This window comes from Helianthus annuus, chromosome 9 (genome assembly GCF_002127325.2).
Source record: "Helianthus annuus cultivar XRQ/B chromosome 9, HanXRQr2.0-SUNRISE, whole genome shotgun sequence".
In the NCBI taxonomy this organism is placed as follows: Eukaryota; Viridiplantae; Streptophyta; class Magnoliopsida; order Asterales; family Asteraceae; genus Helianthus; species Helianthus annuus.
The window spans coordinates 51,843,416-51,867,417 of NC_035441.2; the positions used below are offsets into that span (position 1 = coordinate 51,843,416).

At 38.7% G+C, this 24,002-nt stretch overlaps 1 long non-coding RNA gene across 1 annotated transcript; it reads right to left on the minus strand.

The window, feature by feature from the left end:
• Nucleotides 1–13,777: 13,777 nt before the first annotated feature.
• Nucleotides 13,778–20,398, minus strand: LOC110877617. Its single transcript, XR_002557170.1, has 5 exons — nucleotides 19,964–20,398; nucleotides 18,821–19,078; nucleotides 15,525–15,607; nucleotides 14,738–14,951; nucleotides 13,778–14,650 (listed from the first exon to the last, which is right to left on the minus strand). It is a non-coding gene; the product is annotated as an uncharacterized LOC110877617 (long non-coding RNA).
• Nucleotides 20,399–24,002: the final 3,604 nt, after the last annotated feature.

Consider the following 24,002-nt stretch of genomic DNA (forward strand, 5'->3'; position numbering starts at 1 on the left):
AAAATTTGGTAATTAGTGGGTAAATAATTAGGAGGTTAAGGGTATTATCTAGAATAGTGGGTATATGTCATGTTTCTATAGTGTGTGGGGATTTTTGTGACCATGATTATTTAGGAATAATAAAATAATGTTTCTGACAAAATTTTGGTGTCCCGGGTAATGTCCGGTTGTCCGGTTAATCACCGCTCCGTTAAAGCGTTAAATTGTATCGTATAGTGTCTTTCATGCATCTTTTTGTAAAGAAATTAATTTCCAACACTTAGGAAAGCGTTCAGGACCATTTAGTCAATTCTCTGTATAATACCAGTATGTTGAAAGCTGAATCGTTGCTGAAAATGCAGAATTCTGTACTTAAAACGAATTTTAGGCACTTTCCGGCACTCAAACTATCACCTAGTGACACAGTCTTATGGTCCTCACTTCCCTACTCTCCATACTGGTGTAGTACTTTATCCCTGGCTCATATTGGCCTCAATATAGTGTCTGTCTATGTGCTGGTATTGTCAGCATGTGTCTGAGTTATCCGCTCACCGTGCTAACTGTGCTTTGTGCATCAGGTTTGTCACTAAGAGTCTGTATGAATAAATGGAGTGACTGTACGTAAAGGATGCACATATATGTATGTAACATAAATCAGTAAGCCGTTTAAAGTGTCAGTTGAAATCAAGCACAGTCATTAAGCATATAATTAGAGTTAATTAATTTGTACAGTACCTGTAATTGTGTGGGTTGTCACATGGGTCCCGCCAAAGGCCAGTCTTTTTGTTTGCCAAGAGGTCGGATCGCGACTATGCAGGCTATTGTTAGAAGGGGTATGCACCTTCCTTCCTCTCGTTGCTGCCTCTGTGGATCTGCAGAAAAAAACAGCAGTTTTAAGTATGTCCATTTTCTGTCTGTGACCCGTTTCTACAAGTATCTTAAAGTTACCCGTTTTGACCCATACCTAACCCACCCAACGCGCACATTTTTGTCATCTATACTAACTATCACTGTATATTTGCAAATAAAACTATCCAACATTTCTTCTTTTCCAACATAATTTACCTTCATTAATTCAACATCCAGTGGCTTCACAAAGGAAATATCAAATTCTATTGCGGTAACTGCACATCATATAGCAGTTAAAGCATAGCCACGATGAACTGTACCGGTTGAAACATATATCGCATGGTTTTTTCAAATTTTGATGATCGCTTAAGGTATAAACTTGTTTGGAATGACCAGTTTACTTTTAGCACTTTTGACAGCTTACCCGTGTACTTTCAGTACAGACCACTGTCATAAAAAGCTATAAGAGTAAATTACAATTTTTGTCCTTTACGTTTACATCAAATTGCAGGCGATGTCCTTTAATGCAAAAGTTGACAAGTTTTGTACTTAATGTTCTAAAATCTTGCACGTTATGTCCTTTAGGCCAAACCTAGTTAGATTTTTTGGTTAAATTTGATCATGTGCAAGACACATGAGGGTTGTCATTTCAATTTCTCAGGGACTATCCTGTAAAACAACTTGTATTAAAGGACCATTAAGTAAATAATAAAACAAGATACATAAATAAAAAAAAACTCTGCAACACATTCGTTCTCTCTAACAACATCAGCAGAACAAACCCTAACTATATCATCATCACATCGACGAAGTGGACGTGGTTGGAGCCTCGTAGTCGAAATTCTTCCGTGCATTCATCCGCTCGAGCTCCGGTTTCGCTGACGGTTTCTTCTTCTTGCATAAACCGCCATTAATGATGAGAAATTGAGACAAAAATGCATTGAGAGGTGTAGAAGAGTATAGATCTTGTTAACTCATCGGATTTGATATTGTTTGAACAGTTGCGGTGGTTGAGTGTTGGTTCGGTGGGAAATCGGTTGACTCCGGCGGTGGTGAGAGGGGGTAAACGGTGGTTGGAGTCAAAAGAGGGGAAGAATCCGATGGCGGTGTGTGTGGTGACGGTGTGCTCTTCCGGCAATCAGAGACCTTACCACAGTCGATCGACTATCACAAATCTAAACCCTAGGCAGCGGCTAGGGTTCCGCCGTGACGATAAGTGGCGGCCACGATTGTTTGGTGAAATGGAGTTACCGGTCTTGCATAACACCGCCACCACACCACCACTAAAGCACTATAATCCAGTGTACCAGCATATGATCTGTTTTTGTATCTGATCTTCAAGATTCTAAAGCTTCTTTCTCTCTCATCTAGTGCTTCTTGATTTTTTTCCTTTAATTGTAACTCTTGCTCGCTATACAGTTGAATACATATGCTTTGTCATGGTGGTAGGGTAGGCTAGATGTTGACATCTGTTTTGTCAAAAAAAAAATAAATACTATCTCAGTGGTCAAAATCGCTTTTTTTTTTGGTTGAGTTGTTTTTTTGGGTATTTTTGAGGATTGGGGTTTTTAGGCTGTTTGAGTTGATTTGGAGATGGTGGTAAAGGGTGATGGTTGTAGTTGTAGATGATTAAGGGTGGTGGTGGTGGCGGCTGTCACACCCCCAAACTACCACCTAGGGAATGTCCCTGTTAGGCGTATGACGTACCGACAACGAGCCACTAATCATATTGAACCAATCACAAGTTGTTAAATAAAAACCATCAATTATTACTGAAAAGTACCGTTAATATGTTTAAATGAAAACCAACATGTTCAGCGGAAGAAAATAAAAGAAATCATAGTTTAACTGTTTCAAATTAAATGTATGTAATCAATAAACCCATCATTCGTATCCAATCAGCACGACCCATGACCACTCCAGCTACTTCAGACAGCAAGTTCCAAATCCATATAATCTAACGACCTGCGAGCATGCAACAAGTGTATCAGACAACGCTGGTAAGTTCATAGTTTTACGAAAACGTTGGTTACCAAGTGTCTAGTAAATCCATTGAATTTAATTCCGAAAGTAATGTTGATAATACCCCGAATACAAGACAGCTTCTGATTATTTTGCCCTTTCTCCAATGCTCCTATCAAAGTAATGGTGATGACTAGGTCATTAGTTCAACACCCGTCCTCCCAAGTACGGGGTGAGGTTGCCAAACCTAAGTAGCGCTACTAACTAATACCATGTTACCTCCCCGGTAACCAAACAACACGGAGGGACTTTAAAGGTGATAGGAAGAGTATATTATCCAACATTTCCGTTGCTACCCAAAAGACTTATCCCTCCCCGGGATACCCACTGACTGTCCCAACCACCGGGACGCATGCTCAAGAGAGATGAACTCACCTTTGGTTTGCTCGGAAAGATTAAAATACGTGTTCCAAGTTGATCAATCAGTCCCTATTGTGGTTACCACTAACAGTTAGAATCTCATTCTATCACACTACATATCAAACCACGCATGTAACAATTTGCATCAACCATCACATAGTCACATAAATATTAGAGTCACACGTATTTCACATAATCTGTCACGTTTCACACTAACACTTAACAATTCATTACATAACCCAACAAATGCAGCCTGGGGGTTTATCCCGCGACCCAGATAGTCCTTAGGCCCACTTGATGGTGCTGGCCCATTAATTCCATTTGTCAGCCCGAAGGTTTATGTTATAAAAAAATATATATATTTGATTCAATGCAAGTGCGGCCCAATGGCTCTACCTTTGGTCCAACAGTTAACACAAAACTACTTTACATATTAACCCAAACCTCCTATCCAGCGCATGATTTGTTCCCCTGATGTCCGGCCTAACCGTCGAACGTTACCCCAGGGCCAACATACTGATGTGATCTAATACAATGTTTTGTTTAGGCTGTCCATGCCTAAGCCCATCAAGTGTGTACATAACACGGTATGGCCCAACCTCCAAATCACAACCCAAAATAATTAAGGAAATAATACAATGCACAGCCCCAAAACAATATATCATCTACTTATGTGTGCGGCCTACTCGATCTTAACCCACAACCGATTACATTACCAGCCCACTATATGTATCCTATTTTTTTAAGTTGCAACCCCCATGTGGTTACACTGTTCAAATATCATTGGGATATTAAATTGAATGAATGAATTGTCGGTCATATATTGTTAAGTCACATTCAGTCATGAGGTCCAATTAAATTCAAGTATCAACAGTCCATTAAAAGGGTGTCAACCCTAGTGTTAATAAAGGTTATGTTCTCTAAAAAATTGTGGCCCAATCACAAGAGACTAATCAACTTCATCATTACCTCCACAATCGGCCCATGTTGATTTAATCAGAGATGCATGTGCTAGTGAGGTCCAATTAAATTTTGTTGACTCATTATTCATTACATCTTTCTCGGTGAACAAACCCCCCTTGACCCACTACCTCTAATACTTATTTTGTATATCATAATTATCAATAATCAGCCAAGTTGAGCTACTAATTAATTACAACGCATCATTGACTATCATGAAACCTAAACATCATATCGGTTGTTCCCTACACATACACATCAGATAGTTCATCATCATATTAGATCCATGTACAATTATCATTTGTTAACACCTAATATTCAAGATCACAAGACAATCCATCACACCTAGCCGAGAGGGATCAGACTATGCACATCGACAAAATCATGCAATGGTTATCAAAACATATCGTGCATATAGAACATGATCGGCGATAAATTGTGTATGACTATATTTAATAACATTTACAAGCAATCCCTAAGATCATGCTTTGATTCTAACATAACAACACATATTTAAATATCAATAATCATACTCATCACACCAATAACCAATCATAAACAGTAAGTTAACATACCAGTCGATTGCAAGAGCACAACCGATAATGTTTTGAAGGTAGAAGAGTTCCGATTAGGGGGGGTATCTACTGACTTCGTAAATCAAAAGAGGAGAAGTAGGGTTTGTTATGTGTTGTTATTGTGAGTTGTAAAATAAAAAGGGAAGTTACGTAACATCTATTATAATGCCAAACAATCCTAAGTGGGCCGGTAATCAAGGACTTGGGCCGAGATCAAGATTAAAATGCATAAAATGTGAATTGGGCCGAGATCATAAAGTGTGAATATGTGGCCCTAATACGCGCGGCCCAACTCATTCGGTTTTCTAACTCAGACGAATGACACACAAAACGTTTAACAATTTCCCGTATAGTTAAAGTTAAACATACGGAATCATAAAGTGATGCACAATTTCAAGCAATGTTAACCTTAATTATCTGGGTTGTAACATCATCCCCAACTTGAAAGAAATTTCGTCCCAAAATTTGACAAGTAAGCACAGAAGAGTGAAGCGATAGGAACTCTAATTAAACTATATGTAGTACTACACAAATAATAATCACAAATAATAATCAAGCATTACACGCAATCACTAAGCATCCAGATAACTGCACAGACACCACGTAAACCAAATTGTAAAAACAGGATTGCAAGGTCAGTTGGGTGCCACATCATCCCCAACTTGAAAGGGAATTTCGTCCCGAAATTCACCAGTAGAACCAGAATTAGACTTGAATTCAGGAAAAAGTTGAGGATACTTAAACTTCATCTGATCCTCACGCTCCCACGTGAACTTTGGTCCACATCTTGAGTTCCAACGAACGCTCATGATCGGGATACGATTATGTTAACGAACCTTGACTTCCTGGTCCATGCGTTCGATAAATTCCTCCAGTAAAGGTATCGCGCGTGATTCATCAGACAACCGCTGCCTTAGATCCGAAACATAAATGACATCACATACGTTACCCGATTCATCGGGTAACTCCAGTTTGTAGGTTACGCTACGATCCTTCCCAGACTATTGAATGGTCCATTGTGACGTCAGTTAAGCTCGCCATGCTTCCCAAGCATTCCACACCCTCCCAGGGTGAGACTTTCAACAAGATACGATCGCCTACCGCGATCTTCTAGTGTTTCCCGAGTTTATAAGCTTTTCTGATGGTCAAGCGTTGCCGCCAATCGACTCCAGATCCAAACAACCTTCCCAAGAGTTTCGAGTACCAGTCCTAGACCAGTAATTAAGTTGTCAACCATCTCAGTCTACAAGAAGGTTGGCATTATCGTCTCTGTAATGCCTCAACAGAGCTGTCTGGTTACCAAAATGATAACCACCATAGAGTACTCAACCGTAGATAAGAGTCTTTCAAATTTGCACCAAAGCCAGTCACACACATGCTCGCAGCATGTCTTCGAGTGCCAGGAGAGTTCCTTTACTCTGACCGTTTGTCCAACGATGATAAGCGATGCTCGGGTCCTGACGTGAGCCAAGGGTGTTGTGTATTGCCTGACATAAATCATGCATAGATCAAACTCGAAAGTATCAGGAGTTGGCACCTCGTGCCTAAAAACCACCTCTCTCAGAGGAGTATTCACAACTGTGAAGACTCGTCAGTTTTCTTGATTACAAGAAAGTGTGCTGGTAACATGTGTCCCTCAATGATCATCCAGGTGATAATGTTTCCGTTTCGAGTCGTAAGTAGACCAGTGATAAAGTCCATGGTAGTCTGTTCCCATTTCCATATATGCGTTTCTGGTTGCTAGCTGCCAAGCTCGTGCACGTCCAGGTTTCACGGTCGTATTTGTTCGAAAGTTCCATCTAGCGATGCCGTCACATGTTTAGCTCTCTTGAAACAAGGGTACACGGGAGGCTCTTGTGATCAGTCTAAGTGGTGCATTCGGTACCGTCCAAGTAATGCCTCCAATTTAAACCCAAAGTCTACGGCTTCCACCGCAGGTCGTGACTCGTGCAGTTCTTCCTGTAGGTCCATTACGTAAGTCATCACTTTCTCGTGTTGCGTCGGTGTGTAACCATTGCAGAGTTGGGATTCGAAAGCTGAAAAGACGTCCTCCTATTTTGGTTCCCATGAGTTCACAGCTCCCCGCTGTGCTAAAGAGATTAGGGCTGCGCAATCTTCAAAAATCCCATGATGGATCTATGATAGTATCCAGCGAATCCAAGGGATTGCTGTATCCCAGAAGGAATCTGGAATTGCATAAGGTCAATCTGAAATTCCACCTGACGATGTGGAGGTAATCTAGGTAACTCTTCAGAAAACACGCTAGAAAATTCACGAACAACTGGAAGATACTCGATCTTCCTTTCTTCAGGTTGCGAATCGGTTACGAGAGCTAGCATAGCAGGGTAGCCCTTCCGTAGACACTTTTGGGCTTTCATGTCTAAGACGATGCCAACAATGGCACCCCTACGATGATCTTGAACTGATAAGGATTCCCCACTAGGGAGAGAGACACGCACGATTTTTCTCTTTACATAGAATTTCCGTTTGATGCTAGATAACCAAATCCATGTCAACGACCACGCCAAAACTTACAAGAGTATCGTGAAGTAGGTCAATGTCGAACACTTGACCCATGAAGTCAAGTTTTTCCACCAAAAAGAACGTGAGAAGCTTCTATCGGTTTACTATCAATTAATCCTACTACATGCTTATTTACAAGAGGGGTGGGAGTCAGTTCTAACTGGCGACTGAACCCCAGACACACGTAACTCAAATCGGCACCAAAGTCGAATAAAACAGAAACAAAATATCATTCAAAGAAGACGTACCGGTCTCAGCATTGCCCTTCATTGCGAGCTTCCCCAGCGCCAATAGTAAATACTCTTCCGCTTGCCCCGTTCCCACTGTTGTTATCGTTGTTGTTGTTGCCAGCATTCTGGTTAAGCTGAGGGCAATCCCGCTTAAAAAAATGACCCTCTTCACCACACTGAAAGCACCCCTTTTGAGATCCCAAATTCTATTGAGGCTGTTGCCTCTCCTGTTGCTGTGGCTGCTGTTGCGGCTGCTTTGGAAGCTAGACCCTACAATCTTTAGCCATATGACCCACCTTGTTGCACCTATGACATACCCGGGTGCACGGTCCGCGATGGTGGAACATACACTTATCACACTTTGGTAGCTTTCCCGCGTAAGAACCCTGATTTGAATTGTTGCTCTGATTCTGGTTCACAGAAGACGACTGGCTAAAACTACGGTGGATGCTGTTGTCTGCCCTTTTCTGAGATTGGCTGGCACTGGTTGCTTTGTCAGTATCGTTCCATTTTCGCTTGTGATCACTAGCAGGTGTGGTAGCTGTAGCAGTCGAGGTAGTAGCAGAAACACGTGGCGGCAAGTTGCCACGTTCGACCTCTTGGTCAGTAATCTTATGTGCCAAACGGACGATACGGGGCAGATTGTCTAGGTTTACAGCAGTAACGTACCCCTTAACAGCTGGTGCTAAGCCCTTAAGATACAACTCAATTCGCCGATGTGGGGGTCGAGACATGTTAGGGCACAAAGTCGCTAAATCATTAGACCTCCTAGTGAATGCTTCAATCTCAGATCCCTCCATTTTCATATTGTAGTACTCGTTCTCCAGTTTCTGAAGCTCATCATGAGGACAATACTCCTCTCGCATCAACTCTTTGAAGTCATCCCGAGTAGTGGCATTCGCCATCTCAATACCCAACATCTGAACCTGGGCATTCCACCATATCAGGGCACCATCCTCGAGTGTGCCCGTAGCATACTTCACTCTGTCTCCAGCAGGACAGTTACACATTGCAAATACCGATTCTGCCTTCTCAAACCATCACAGGAGTCCTACAGCCCCTTCAGTCCCACTGAAGGTCTGTGGCTTACAATCCATGAACATCTTGTACGTACAAGTAGGTGGAGCAGGTGGATTGTTTTGATTCACAGGTTGAACTAAAACGAAGGAACGTACAACGCACAAGTAAGATTAAAGTATATGTCATAAGGATAGAAAGTAATTGGCACATATCGTACCAGCCTGGTAAGCCGCTAGGGCTTCAGCTACACGAGTGTTGATCAAGTTGGTTAATTCGGCCTGCGTCATAGCAATGTGGCCACGTCCATGGCCTCGTCCGCTCATGTTTCTATACAAGAAGAGGGAAAGGTTTAAGACGCAAGTTCGGGTAGGAGTCAAGTATTACTATGACCTCTGTAGACTACTGAGTTCTAACATAACACCAATTAACCGAGCGAAACCATTTTCACACTCGTTAAGCCTCACCGGGACTCACATGCATCCCACATTGTTATTATGTGTGCACCCATAATAATAAGGCAATTTGCATGCTTATCTCAGTGCCTCTTAACTCGCGCTAAAAAGTTCCCCGAATTCGAGCAATAAGACAGATGACGCCATAACATAGATCATGAAAGTTCAAGAAGAGTCGCACTCTTAAAACACGTAACATGGGATGGTAACATAGAAGTTCATACTGCAGTGCTAAGTGTGCATTCACGTGTGATGTTATTCATAAGCAAACACTAGATATACTATGCAATAGTAAACGAGAAATGAACCTTGCAGTCTGGAGCTGAGTGTCATGGTCAATTTCGGATCTGTTCGGTTATAGTCTGGTTTTATAAAAACGTTTTAAAACCAAGTTCACCATAACCAGTGGCTCTGATACCAAACTGTGACACCCCCAAAATACCACCTAGGGAATGTCCCTGTTTGGCGTGTGACATACCGACAACGAGCCACTAATCATATTGAACCAATCACAAGTTGTTAATAAAAACCATCAAGTATTACTGAAAAGTACCGTTAATATGTTTAAATGAAAACCAACATGTTCAGTGGAAGCAAATAAAAGAAATCATAGTTTAACTGTTTCAAATTAAATGTATGTAATCAATAAACCCATCATTCGTATCCAATCAGCACGACCCATGACCACTGCAGCTACTTCAGACAGCAAGTTCCAAATCCATATAATCTAACGACCTGCGAGCATGCAACAAGTGTATCAGACAACGCTGGTGAGTTCATAGTTTTACGGAAACGTTGGTTACCAAGTGTCTAGTTAATCCATTGAATTTAATTCCGAAAGTAATGTTGATAATACCCCGAATACAAGATGGCTTCTGATTATTTTGCCCTTTCTCCAATGCTCCTATCAAAGCATTGGTCATGACTAGGTCATTAGTTCAACACCCGTCCTCCCAGGTACGGGGTGAGGTTGCCAAACCTAAGTAGCGCTACTAACTAATACCATGTTACCTCCCCGGTAACCAAACAACACGGAGGGACTTTAAAGGTGATAGGAAGAGTATATTATCCAACATTCCCGTTTTTTACCCAAAAGACTTATCCCTCCTCGGGATACCACTGACTGTCCCAACCACCGGGACGCATGCTCAAGAGAGATGAACTCACCTTTGGTTTGCTCGGTAAGATTAAAATACGTGTTCCAAGTTGATCAATCAGTCCCTATTGTGGTTACCACTAACAGTTAGAATCTCATTCTATCACACTACATATCAAACCACGCATGTAACAATTTGCATCAACCATCACTTAGTCACATAAATATTAGAGTCACACGTATTTCACATAATCTGTCACGTTTCACACTAACACTTAACAATTCATTACATAACCCAACAACTGTGCGGCCCGGGGGTTTATCCCGCGACCCAGATAGCCCCTTAGGCCCACTTGATGGTTCTGGCCCATTAATTCCATTTGTCAGCCCGAAGGTTTATGTTATATATATATATATATATATGTATATATATATATAGGGTGGAGTTATTGTAAAAAAGACCAAAAGTGTGAGAAAGGTAAGAAGGAATCTCAACCATTAGATCTAAATTAATTGAAAAGGGTAAGATTGTAAATGCATTAACAAATTCAAATATGGTAATCCTTGATTTAAGGATTTGGAGAGAGAAAATCCTTGATTTAAGGAATATAACCGTCCATAACATCATTCATTTTAATTTTTTTTGCATCATTCACAGAATCAGAGCCATGTTCATGACATGGTGTTTTAAAAAAATTCATAGTTCAATTCATGGTGTTTTTACGAAAATAATATAACACCATTCAGTAAACAAAAATATAACACCATTCAGTACACAAAATAACACCATTCAGTACAAGATATAACACCATTCAGTAAACAAAAAATAACACCATTCAGAAACAAAATAACACCATTCAGAAACAAAATAACACCATTCAGAAACAAAAAAAAAACCATCCAGCAAACAAAAAATAACATCATTCAGTAAACAAAATAACACCATTCAGTAAATAAATATAACACCATTCAGTACCAGAATATAACACCATTCAGTAAATAAATATAACACCATTCAGAAAAAGAAAATAACACCATTCAGAAAAAGAAAATAACACCATTCAGAAACAAAATAACACCATTCAGAAAAGAAAAAAAAACACCATTCATAAAAGAAAAAAAAAAACACCATTATTGAAAGAATATAACACTCTGTATCATCTTCTCCACTTCCGGCACCGTTCGATGTAGATAGAAAGAGATCGCAGGACCACCACCACTGCCAATTCCGGCACCACCACCGCCGCACCACCACTGTCGATCCAGCACCACCACCGCCGCACCACCACTGTCGATCCAGCACCACCACCGCCGCTACCACTCGCACCAGCACCACCGCCGCTGTCGCTCGCACCACCACCACCGCCGCTGCCGCTCGCACCACCACCACCGATGCCGCTCGCAACACCACCGCCGCCGCTGCCACTCGCACCACCACCGCCGCCGCTGCCGCTGTCGTGTTTGATCTTCCGATTGGCCGCTGTCGTGTTTCTTCTTCAGATTGATTATTGATTATGAGAGAGATCAAAATCATAGATGGAGATCATCTGGAGAGAGAGAGAGATATTGTAGGGATTCTGATTTACAGTTTCCATTTTTTGAATGGATATAAAGACTTTATTACCCCTAGAATTTTCAATTCAGTCCAAAAATTAAATCAAATTTTACAATTTGGTCCCTATTAATCTCAACCATTAGATCAAAGATCTAATGGTGTAGATTCTTTCTTACCTTTCTCACACTTTAGATCTTTTTTACAGGATCCTCTAGCTATATATATATATATATATATATATATATTTGATTCAATGCAAGTGCAGCCCAATGGCTCTACCTTTGGTCCAACAGTTAACACAAAACTACTTAACATATTAACCCAAACCTCCTATCCAGCGCATGATTTGTTCCCCTGATGTCGGCCCAACCGTCGAACGTTACCCCAGGCCCAACATACTGATGTGATCTAATACAATGTTTTGTTTAGGCTGTCCATGCCTAAGCCCATCAGGTGTACATAACACGGTATGGCCCAACCTCCAAATCACAACCCAAAATAATTAAGGAAATAATACAATGCACAGCCCCAAAACAATATATCATCTACTTATGTGTGCGGCCCACTCGATCTTAACCCACAACCGATTACATTACCAGCCCACTATATGTATCCTATTTTTTAAGTTGCAACCCCCATGTGGTTACACTGTTCAAATATCAATGGGATACTAAATTGAATTGAATGAATTGTCGGTCATATATTGTTAAGTCACATTCAGTCATGAGGTCCAATTAAATTCAAGTATCAACAGTCCATTAAAAGGGTGTCGGTCCTAGTGTTAATAAAGGTTATGTTCTCTAAAAAATTGTGGCCCAATCACAAGAGACTAATCAACTTCATCATTACCTCCATAATCGGCCCATGTTGATTTAATCAGAGATGCATGTGCTAGTGAGGTCCAATTAAATTTTGTTGAATCATTATTCATTACATCTTTCTCGGTGAACAAAACCCCCCTTGACCCACTACCTCTAATACTTATTTTGTATATCATAATTATCAATAATCAGCCAAGTTGAGCTACCAATTAATCACAATGCATCATTGACTATCATGAAACCTAAACATCATATCGGTTGTTCCCTACACATACACATCAGATAGTTCATCATCATATTAGATCCATGTACAATTATCATTTGTTAACACCTAATATTCAAGATCACAAGACAATCCATCACACCTAGCCGAGAGGGATCAGACTATGCACATCGACAAAATCATGCAATGGTTATCAAAACATATCGTGCATATAGAACATGATCAGCGATAAATTGTGATGACTATATTTAATAACATTTAAAGCAATCCCTAAGATCATGCTTTGAGTCTAACATAACAACACATATTTAAATATCAATAATCATACTCATCACACCAATAACCAATCATAAACAGTAAGTTAACATACCAGTCGATTGCAAGAGCACAAGAGATAATGTTTTGAAGGTAGAAGAGTTCCGATTAGGGGGGGGGGTATCTACTGACTTCGTAAATCAAGAGAGGAGAAGTAGGGTTTGTTATGTGTTGTTATTGTGAGTTGTAAATCAAGAGAGGAGAAGTAGGGTTTGTTATGCCAAACAATCCTAAGTGGGCCGGTAATCAAGGACTTGGGCCGAGATCAAGATTAAAATGCATAAAATGTGAATTGGGCCGAGATCATAAAGTGTGAATATGTGGCCCTAATACGTGCGGCCCAACTCATTCGGTTTTCTAACCCAGACGAACGACACACAAACGTTTAACAATTTCCCGTATAGTTAAAGTTAAACATACGCAATCATAAAGTGATGCACGAGATAGGCAGATAGCATAGAGATACACACTAAAAGTTGTGGAATTTCAAGCAATGTTAACCTTAATTATCTGGGTTGTCACAACGGCGATGATTGCTGATTTGGAGATGATGGTGTTGGTGGCTGGGTTGTTGATTTGCTGATGAAGGTGGTTGTAGATTAAGAAATATATATATATATATATTAATGAAATGACAAGAATGCCCTCATGTGCAAGGCACATGACCATATTTAACCAAAAAAATCTGACTGAGTTAGGGCTAAAGGACATAACGTGCAGGATTTTGAAACATTAAGGACAAAACTCGTCAAAATTAAAGGTAAAGGACAGCGCCTGCAATTTGGTACAAACATAAAGGACAAAACTTGTAATTTACTTAAGCTATAAAAAGTGCCAGATAATCTAAAAACATGTCATAATGACGACCCGAAAGGCCATGTGTATCCTTTGCAACCTTCTCCAAATCCACATCATCGGCTAGCTTCATGTTCTTAGTATGAATTCTAAGAACCTCAAGACGGCCAACTTCATCGGGCACGCCAATGTCAATTTCACGATCGAATCTACCGAACCGTCTCAATGCAGGATCGATACTGTTAAGGTGGTTGGTTGCACCCATAACAATTACATGTGCCCGGGACTTCAGCCCATCCATTAAAGTCAACAACTGGGAAACAATCCTTCGTTCAACTTCACCATGTGTTTTTTCCCGGTTTGGTGCAATTGAATCAAGCTCATCAATAAAGATGATCGATGGTGCGTTTTTCTCGGCTTCTTCAAACGCTTTCCTTAAATTGCTCACTCTCTCCAGCCATTTTCGACATGATCTCTGGCCCGTTAATGCAGAAAAAGAAAGCACCTCTTTCATTAGCAACAGCATGGGCAATCAGAGTCTTTCCAGACCCGGGAGGCCCGTAAAGCAGAATACCTTTTGGTGGTTTAACACCAATAGACTTGAAAATCTGCGGATGCCTTAATGGGAGTTTGACTAACTCACGGATTTTGCGCCATCTGTTTGCGAACACCACCAACATCATCATAACCAATCTTGTCTAACCGGTCCTCATCTTCCCTTCTCACAGGCTCACCCTCACAGAATATCTCGGTATCGGGTGCAACCACACGGTGCTCAGCAGGATCAGTCTCGATAACTTTAAACTCAACGCTTCTCATTCCTCCCCTTACCAAAAAGTAGTCACCCACCGAGCGGTACAATTCCAAAAAGTACGCTGCAAAATCAAACAAACAAACCAACTGTCAGAACATAAACGATAAACAGCACCGTAGTAAGGTGCATGCTTATAAACTAAACATACGTTTCAAGTAAGCATCAAACAGATTCCCAGCAACTCCTTCAATCGTATCGTCAATCGGAAGGATGTGAACGCACTTCCCATACTGATGCAACGAAACCACATCGCCAAGTCTAACCCTCAAATTTAACCTGACAACCTTACTCATCCTAATCTTTGGTTCTTCACAGGTGCCATCAGCAAGTGCAATACAAATTGTATCTCTCCTTTTCTGGCCCTGCACTCGAACCATATATTTTTTTCTTTAAGAATCTTGATTTTTACAGAACATGCAACAACAACAACCATACCCACTATAATCCCACCTATAGCGAAGCTATTGATAAGGTCTGGGGAGGGTAGGATGTAGGCAAGCCTTACCTCTATCCCAGGGGATAGAGAGGCTGCTTCCAGTGAGACCCCCGGCTCCAAAAAACCATAACCAAGACATAAGCTTCTGGCAAAACATATATAAGCACACAACTACTTAAATAATGTGGAAAAGAAAAATAATAAAAATAAACACATAAATAAATAAGTAGTTGTTAGTAAAACTACGACGCCGGGAATAAGTGACAACTCATAAAAAGCTACATCACACCTCATAGAAAACGAAAAAATTTAAACTCATAAGACACAGAACCCACCAACAAAATCAGATTTTTTTACAAACCCACAAAAATATTATTACAATTAGAATTTATATTTCACCCGTTTGAGATAAAACGCAACCCAAACCAACCCATTCATAAGTAAACGGGTCAAAATTTCCACATCCAGGAGAAACTATTGAGATTTGACGTAAACTTACCAATAAGAGCTAGTGTGCGCCAGGGAATAAGTATATAAACTGAACTTACAACAGATTACAGATATGCCAATTGCTATCATCAGCTGTAAAAGTTTCTCATCAGTCAGACATCGGTCAGTACACTACTAGAAAATTGGGTTTTTGCGACCGCATTTCCTGTTGCAAAATGGTCGCAATTGCCCTATTGCGACTGTTTTGCAACTGATCACGCGGTTGGAAAAACACTGGTCGCAATTGCCCAGTTGCGATGGTTTTGCAACCGCAACTATATTTTTGCAATCACATTATGCGACCATAAAAATCATCGCAAATATTGCGACCGCTGCTAGTTTCTAGATTTTTTTGCGACTGTATTACGACCGCAAACTTGCAACCGTTTTGTGACTGCAAATTTGCGACCAATTTGCGATTGCTAGCTTTTTATAGACTTGCGACGTTTTTGCGACTACCTTGATAGCATTTATTTGGTTTCGGTTATTTTTTTATTTTAAACCTGCTATACATTTAATTCAAACATGTATGTAAATTTCAAATTGTATAAAACATTCCAGTTAAAATTACAAATCATAATGTCAAATACTAGAGTTATTCTAACTTAACAATTCAAAATAAAGTATGGTTTGAGACAGTCTTCAATGTTTGTGATCCTTTTGAGCATAATATCTTTCTCTGCCTTTTCGTTTTCTTTTGTTCAATCTTTCTTTCTCTTCTTGTTTTTCATGATTTCCTTGACGATAGCGTTGAACTTTTATAGCTAAAGAATAAAGAAAAAAGTGCTTTATTAGAACAACAAAAAACAATTCTCCACTAGATTGATCAAATCCACAACAGGAAAAAAAGGAAGAACAACAAACACTGCATTTCATTATTCTTCAAAAATACCCTTTAGGCAACCATTATCTAATTATCACATCTTGAAAAAGCAAAAGCACGCCCAATCACTAACTTATGCAACTTGTTTCTAACCTATTGCAAATAATCAATGAAGGCACTCAGCCATTAAACGTCAAAAGCGGTAACACCTATTCATAAACAGCAATAGGATAACTATTGCCCTCTTTTTCCCTAAAAAAGGCGGAAAACTTACAAATACAAGCTCAAAATCGTGCAAATACCTAAATCCCTCTACATGTGACAAAAATACTTAAAAACGAACCAGGTAAAGGTAACCAAAATGTACCTACACATAAAAACTTGGTTGCAATTACATCAACAACTTTAACTAAAGAAGGTAAATGAGCAGCAACAATAACAAATAAAATAAACTTACAATTAGTTCTAGGAAAGAGGCTCGGATCAGTTTAACAGACCACCGGTGGCCGGATGGTTTAATGTCATGATGAATATTTTTGCTCTAACATTCGAATCCTTCGGAGACATGACAGTAAGTGAATAAAGCCTGTTGGAGTAAACACCATAATGTAGTATCTAGTTCCATTATTCAAGCTAGCTGTTTTAATCTGTACATAGATACAAAATCATAAAAATAAGAAGTATATACAAAATCCCAAAAAATAAACAGTTAGGGAGGAAGGAAACATGTGGCAATTCAAATAAGAATTACCTCTCGTGTTGAAACTGTTATCAAAAATTTATACGAGCACCTAAATGTAAGTGAAAAGTTAGCATGTGATAGCAAAAGACTAAAATACCAAGTAACCATTTTGTGAAACATGATGTACCCATAAAAAGGTGTTGATGTCAGTCGTTTCATTGCTCCCCGTAAGACATCGCTTGTTGCCTCAGACACATCTCCCCGTAAAACTTCCCATATAATATAATCTGATTATTTTAATAAAAAAAGATTTAAGAAGGCATATATAATGAAGAAGCCAAAAATGCTTCATAACCAACTTGGCATCAACAACCCATATATCACAGTTGTAAGCATGTTCAATACTTTAATCAAAAGTTCGAATATCATGAAACAAAACAAGCTATTGCTCGGATACTAGCATGAATCCTATAATGTGGTTTTCTAGTTGTTTGGTGACGATTAATCTCTTCCTTCAGCTAAATTTATATCAACGAGATAGACAAAGTTTATACCGAATTTGTACCAAAATCTGCCATCAATTAACCATAATCTGCATCGTGAGCGGAGTAATCAATTAACCAAAATTTGCGTTGTGAGCGGAGGAGTGGAGGTTGAAGCGGCCATCGATTAACCAGAATCTGTTTAAAATGATTTTTAGCCTATCAATTCACCATAAAACGTAACATATACTCATATAGTTCGAAATAAGAGTTTATAAAACATTAAATTGACAGTAAACCCTAATTAATCCTTGTGTAATGATGTATATAACTAACAAACATAAAATATACTCACAATTCTAATTTTAACCTAAAATTAAACTCAATAACCTCACTTAAACCTTAGAAAACACAATTAAACAATAAAAACACTCACCGCTTTTCAATTCCTGAAGAATCCGTCGTTTGTGAGAGCCTATGGTTGTAAGAATCATGGTTGTGAGAAGAATTCGCCGGTTGTGAGAGTCGCCAATGGGAGCCGTCGGTTGTGAAAGTCGCCGGTGTGAGAGCCGCCGGTTGTGAGAATCGCCGATGGATTCACAAAGATAGAGCGAGAGATGGAGATGGAACCCTAGATAAGAATTTGGGGGAAAATGCGGTGTTTTGCGATGTTATATTAGAACGGGCGGGGTATTTTTGGTGGGGAAGTCGCGAGATTTGGTGGTGGTAGTGGAAATGGAAAATGAGTTATTCACTAAAGTAAAAATGTTATTAGTAAATTCATATAAATTAAGTTGTACGTTGCTTTATTAAAATTAAAAAAAAAGTTAATAAAAATAAAGAAATTACTTTATAATTTAATATGGATATGCAAACCATAAACTATATATATTTTTAATATTTTTTCAGACCGATATTTAAACCTTAATTTTGATACCGATTTGTAAGCCATAAACTATATATATTTTTTTCGTATTTGCGACCGCCTTAGACGGTCGCAACTTTTGTTGGTTTATATATTTTTCGTATTTGTGACCACTTTAAACGATCGCAACATTTGTTTTTTATTTTTCTCGTACTTGTGACCGTTTTCCGACCACTTGTCAACTGATTCGCGACTGAAAAATGCGGTCACAAAATTTGCGACCGTTTTTACGACCAAATTCGGATCGGTCTTTAAATTTGCAACTATTTTGGTTTTGGTCGCAAACCGGTTGCTAATTTTGCGACCGCTTTATGTAGGTCGGAAATTTTGATCGCAATTGCCTAGTTTTCTAGTAGTGGTATATAAACTGAACTTACAACAGATTGCTATTTACCTATTTGTTTGGTGTTTTTCCATCACTCAAAAGCTGCTATTATTGCCAATTGATCACCATGACCGCCATATAATGATGCCAGCAGCTGAGATTTAGCATCATTCGCTTCCGTTTTACCATCAGATGACAATGGGTTGACGAAAGGCTATCTAAAGTCCTTTGCACAAGCTAAAATCAAAGCTGGGTCAAGGCAATTCACCGATATAGCAAAAAGAAGCATCTTGATTGTTAACGGGTGATCAAGAGGCCATTGAAGAGCTTCATGACAAAGAATTGAACAAAAAATGATCAGGAGCCCAGTAAGGCTGAAACAGCTGATCAAATTTAGCAGTAGCATTAGCAGAAAAGAACAATGATAGAAACAATGCAACAGCAACTAAAGATGACCAGAAGCAAATACCTTCTACCAACTTATTCAACATCATTATGAGATTCTGGTCATAAAACACATACCAAATAATTTCACTCTGTCACATCTAGTGAGATATTAAGCACAAAAATAGTTCAACAACCTAATTTAGTAATGTTATGACATTTAAATATTATAAAACGTGTTTCCTTCGCATCATCGTCAATGTTTTCATCAACCAAATTTAGTTCGTCACCGTCATCTTCATCATCGTTGTTTAGGGATAACAAATAAACAACGTTACACAAAACTATGTTATAAACACACAATGACAAAAATCCACCAAAACTCCCTGAGTTTTCACGATAAAACATAGTATATCTGCAGAAAGACAACAGCGATATAGAAAATCATGTTTTTGATACCCTTAATAAACACACACAAAAGTTATTCAATTCAAACAAGTCATTTGCATAATTGACATAGGTTTATCACAGAACTATTATGAAACTTACAAAATTCATGTATTAATCACTAAAACTACAGAACAACATCACATAGGCCAAAGTTGGTACAAATTAAACATACAAAAACAATTACTTTAAATCAAACAAATATCACAATTCCTATGACAAAAACCGCAGATCAGAATTAAAAACACGTATAACGCACATCAGATTCGCATAAAACCCCAAAATTACAACAGAAACCCTAAAAAACATTAAACACCGTATAATGTTTGTCATCGTAAAACGAAAAGGACAAAATAGAAAGAAATTGGGGATTTTGTTAACCTTAGCAAACGATTTGGGAGTCTTGTTGACCGCCGGTGATCCGCTTGCAGCATCTTTCTCTTTCTCCATAGTAGCCGAGTCTCCTCACATGTGTGTCCGACGGATCTCTCTTTCTCTTTCTCCATAGTAGCTGAGTCTCCATAAAACCAAATTTCTCTTTCTCTCCTGTCATTTAAACATTGTTTTGTGTATTGCAAAGCCACAAATGAAGGGAAAATTCAAATCATAATGAATCTTATTGGCTTGAAGAGAGTTTGATAGCCAATGACAAGTCCGTAGCTGCAAAAGTGCTTTCAAGAACAAGTGAATTTTTTAAGTTTCTCATGTCAAATTTTGAAGCAAATGTGTCTATCACATTTGCAGCTACGGACTTGTCATCAGCTATCACACTCTGTTCAACCCAATAAGATTCATTATGGTTTAAATTTTCTCTTCATTTGTAGTTTTGCAAAATAGACAGTACTTTAAAAGCAGATAATGTCTCCTCATATAGAGCTTTGCAAAACTCCCTTAACCTCTGGGGAATATTTTCTTGTTTGATGACCTAAACATAGTTCATTGAGTCACTAGACACCTTCAAATATCTTTGATCATTATTATAATAAAAGAATTAGATATTCTAATACTAAGATACACAAGAACAATGCATATACTCTTAGCCGCTATATTTGTATATATTTCAGGGATATATATATATCTTTATTATTTATTGGTAATGTATTCATTATAGGATTGTATTTCCTTATTTAGAGATAGGGTTGACATTATGCATTATGTAAAGATCATCAAAATATTACCATGAACACTTTCCTATACTTCTTTTCTTAATTCAATAGTCTAAAAAGTGTTGAAATTTAAAAACCACTTGCAGTTTAATTAACCTCGCAAGCAATTGACATGGTATTAGTTTCCTCTAGCTCTGTTTGTAGAGCAGCTCCCCCAGAATCCTATTACAACACACACACTCAAATTGCAGCATACATCGTTGTGTGAGTGCGAGGGTAAGGATCTGATTACCTACTCAGTTCCTTTATTAACTTATTTCAAAGCCGCCGCTAAGGATTTAAACACCAAGCCGGTTACGGGTTCAATATAATACTACACAAGCCCATGGTAATGGGTAAGTTACAACAACTATGATAAATTTATCATCTTAAAATCTTTTGGCTGCTACTTTTAATACAACTTAAGCAATTTGAAATTACCGTGTCTTTGTATCCTGCACAGTTGCGTTTTACTTTCGTTTTCCAATCTGGTGGAAGGGTGCGATCAGACGCCTTCAATAACTGCAATAACAAATGGCATTAGTATATGCAGACCTCATTTAAGAACAGGTGACAAAGTATGAGTCAAACCAAATAAGGACTACATTACCAGATATCTTTCAACAACCTCCTTGAGGGATCTAAGTCGTGTATTGGTTCTTGTTTCAATATAATACTACACAAGTGCATGATAAGTTACAACTACAATAAACTTATCACCTTTTGGCTACTATTTTAAATAAAACTTTTAAGTAATCTGAAATTACCTTGTCTATGACACGTCAATTAGAGCGTGGTATTTCTTTCATCACCCATCCTGGTGGAAGGGTGCCAACTTCTTGAGACACCTTCAATAATAGATGGCATTAGTGTTGGCCGTCATCGTCGTCGTCATCCTCATCCTCATCCTCATCCTCATCCTCATCTTCATCCTCCTCCTCCTCCTCCTCCTCCTCCTCCTCGTCCTCGTCCTCGTCATCCTCCTCCTCATCCTCATCCGCATCCTCATCCTCCTCCTCCTCCTCCTCATCCTCCCCCCCCTCCCCCTCGTCATCCTCATCGCCATCCTCATCGTTATCGTCATCGTCATCGTCATCATCATACTCAGTAAATCCCACCAATAGCAAAGCTAAGGTAGGGTCTAAGGAGGGTAAGATGTAGACAACCTTACCTCTACACCGTATGTAGACAGCCTTACCTCTACCCCGTATGTAGACAGCTTTACCTCTACCCCATAAGAATAGAGAGGCTGCTTCCGGTGAGACCCCTGGCTCGATAGTAGTTTTGCAGCAGGTCTTGGACAAATGCCGATTAGTGCATGTACCCAAGGTTTAAAAGAACGGAAACGCTTTTCGAGACGTTTTCCCACCGCCTCATGAGGCGTATGCCTCGAGGTGGAACTAGGCACGACGATGACGACTCAACACTAATGCCATCTATGATTACAGGTTTCTCAAGAAGTTGGCACCCTTCCACCAGGATAGGTGATGAAAGAAATGCCACGCTCTAATGGACGTGTCATAGACAAGGTAATTTCAGATTACTTAAAAGTTTTATTTAAAGTAGTAGCCAAAAGGTGATAAGTTTATTGTAGTTGTAATTTATCATGCACTTGTGTAGTATTATTTTGAAACAAGAACCAATACACGGCTTAGATGCCTCAAGGAGGTTGAAAGATATCTGGTAATGTAGTTCTTATTTGGTTTGACTCATACTTTGTCACATGTTCTTAAATGAGGTCTGCATATATTAATGCCATTTGTTATTGCAGGCATCTGATCGCACCCTTCCACCAGATTGGAGGACGAAAGTAAAACACAACTGTGCAGAATGCAAAGACACGGTAATTTCAAATTGCTTAAGTTGTATTAAAAGTAGCAGCCAAAAGATTTAAAGAAGATAAGTTTATCATAGTTGTTGTAACTTATCAATTACCATGGGCTTGTGTAGTATTATATTGAACCCGTAACCAGCCTTGTGTTTAAATCCTTAGCGGCGGCTTTGAAACAAGTCAATAAAGGAACTGAGTAGGTAATCAGATCCTTACCCTTGCACTCGCACAATGATGTATGCTACAATTTGAATGTGTGTGTGTTATAATAGGATTCTGGGGAAGCTGCCCTACAAACAGAGCTAGAGGAAACTAATACCAAGTCAATTGCTTGCGAGGTTAGTCAAACTGCAAGTGGTTTTTAAATTTCAATACTTTTTAGTCTATTGAATTAAGAAAAGAAGTATAGGAAAGTGTTCATGGTATTACTTTGATTATCTTTACATAATGCATAATGTCAACCCTATCTCTAAATAAGGAAATACAATCCTGTAATCAATAATAAAGATATATATATATATATATATATATATATATATATATATATATATATATATATATATATATCCCTGAAATATATACAAATATATCGGCTAAGAGTATATGCATTGTTCTAGTGTATCTTAGTATTAGCATATGTAATACTTTTAGTATAATAATGAGCAAAGATACTTGAATTTGTCTAGTGACTCAACGATTTGGTCATCAAAAAGGAAAATATTCCCCAGATGTTGAGGGAGTTTTGCAAAGCTCTAAATGAGGAAACATTATCTGCTTTTAAGGGACCGTCTACTTTGCAAAGCCACAAATGAAGGGAAAATTGAAATCATAATGAATCTTATTGGCTTGAACAGAGTGTGATAGCCGATCACAAGTCCGTAGCTTCAAAAGTGCTTTCAAGAACAAGTGAATTTTTTAAGTTTCTTATGTCAAATTTTGAAGCAAATGTGTTTATCACATTTGCAGCTACGGACTTGTCATCAGCTATCACACTCTGTTCAACCCAATAAGATTCATTATGGTTTAAATTTTCCCTTCATTTGTAGTTTTGCAAAATAGACAGTACTTTAAAAGCAGATAATGTCTCCTCATATAGAGCTTTGCAAAACTCCCTTAACCTCTGGGGAATATTTTCTTGTTTGATGACCTAAACATAGTTCATTGAGTCACTAGACACCTTCAAATATCTTTGATCATTATTATAATAAAAGAATTAGATATTCTAATACTAAGATACACAAGAACAATGCATATACTCTTAGCCGCTATATTTGTATATATTTCAGGGATATATATATCTTTATTATTTATTGGTAATGTATTCATTATAGGATTGTATTTCCTTATTTAGAGATAGGGTTGACATTATGCATTATGTAAAGATCATCAAAATATTACCATGAACACTTTCCTATACTTCTTTTCTTAATTCAATAGTCTAAAA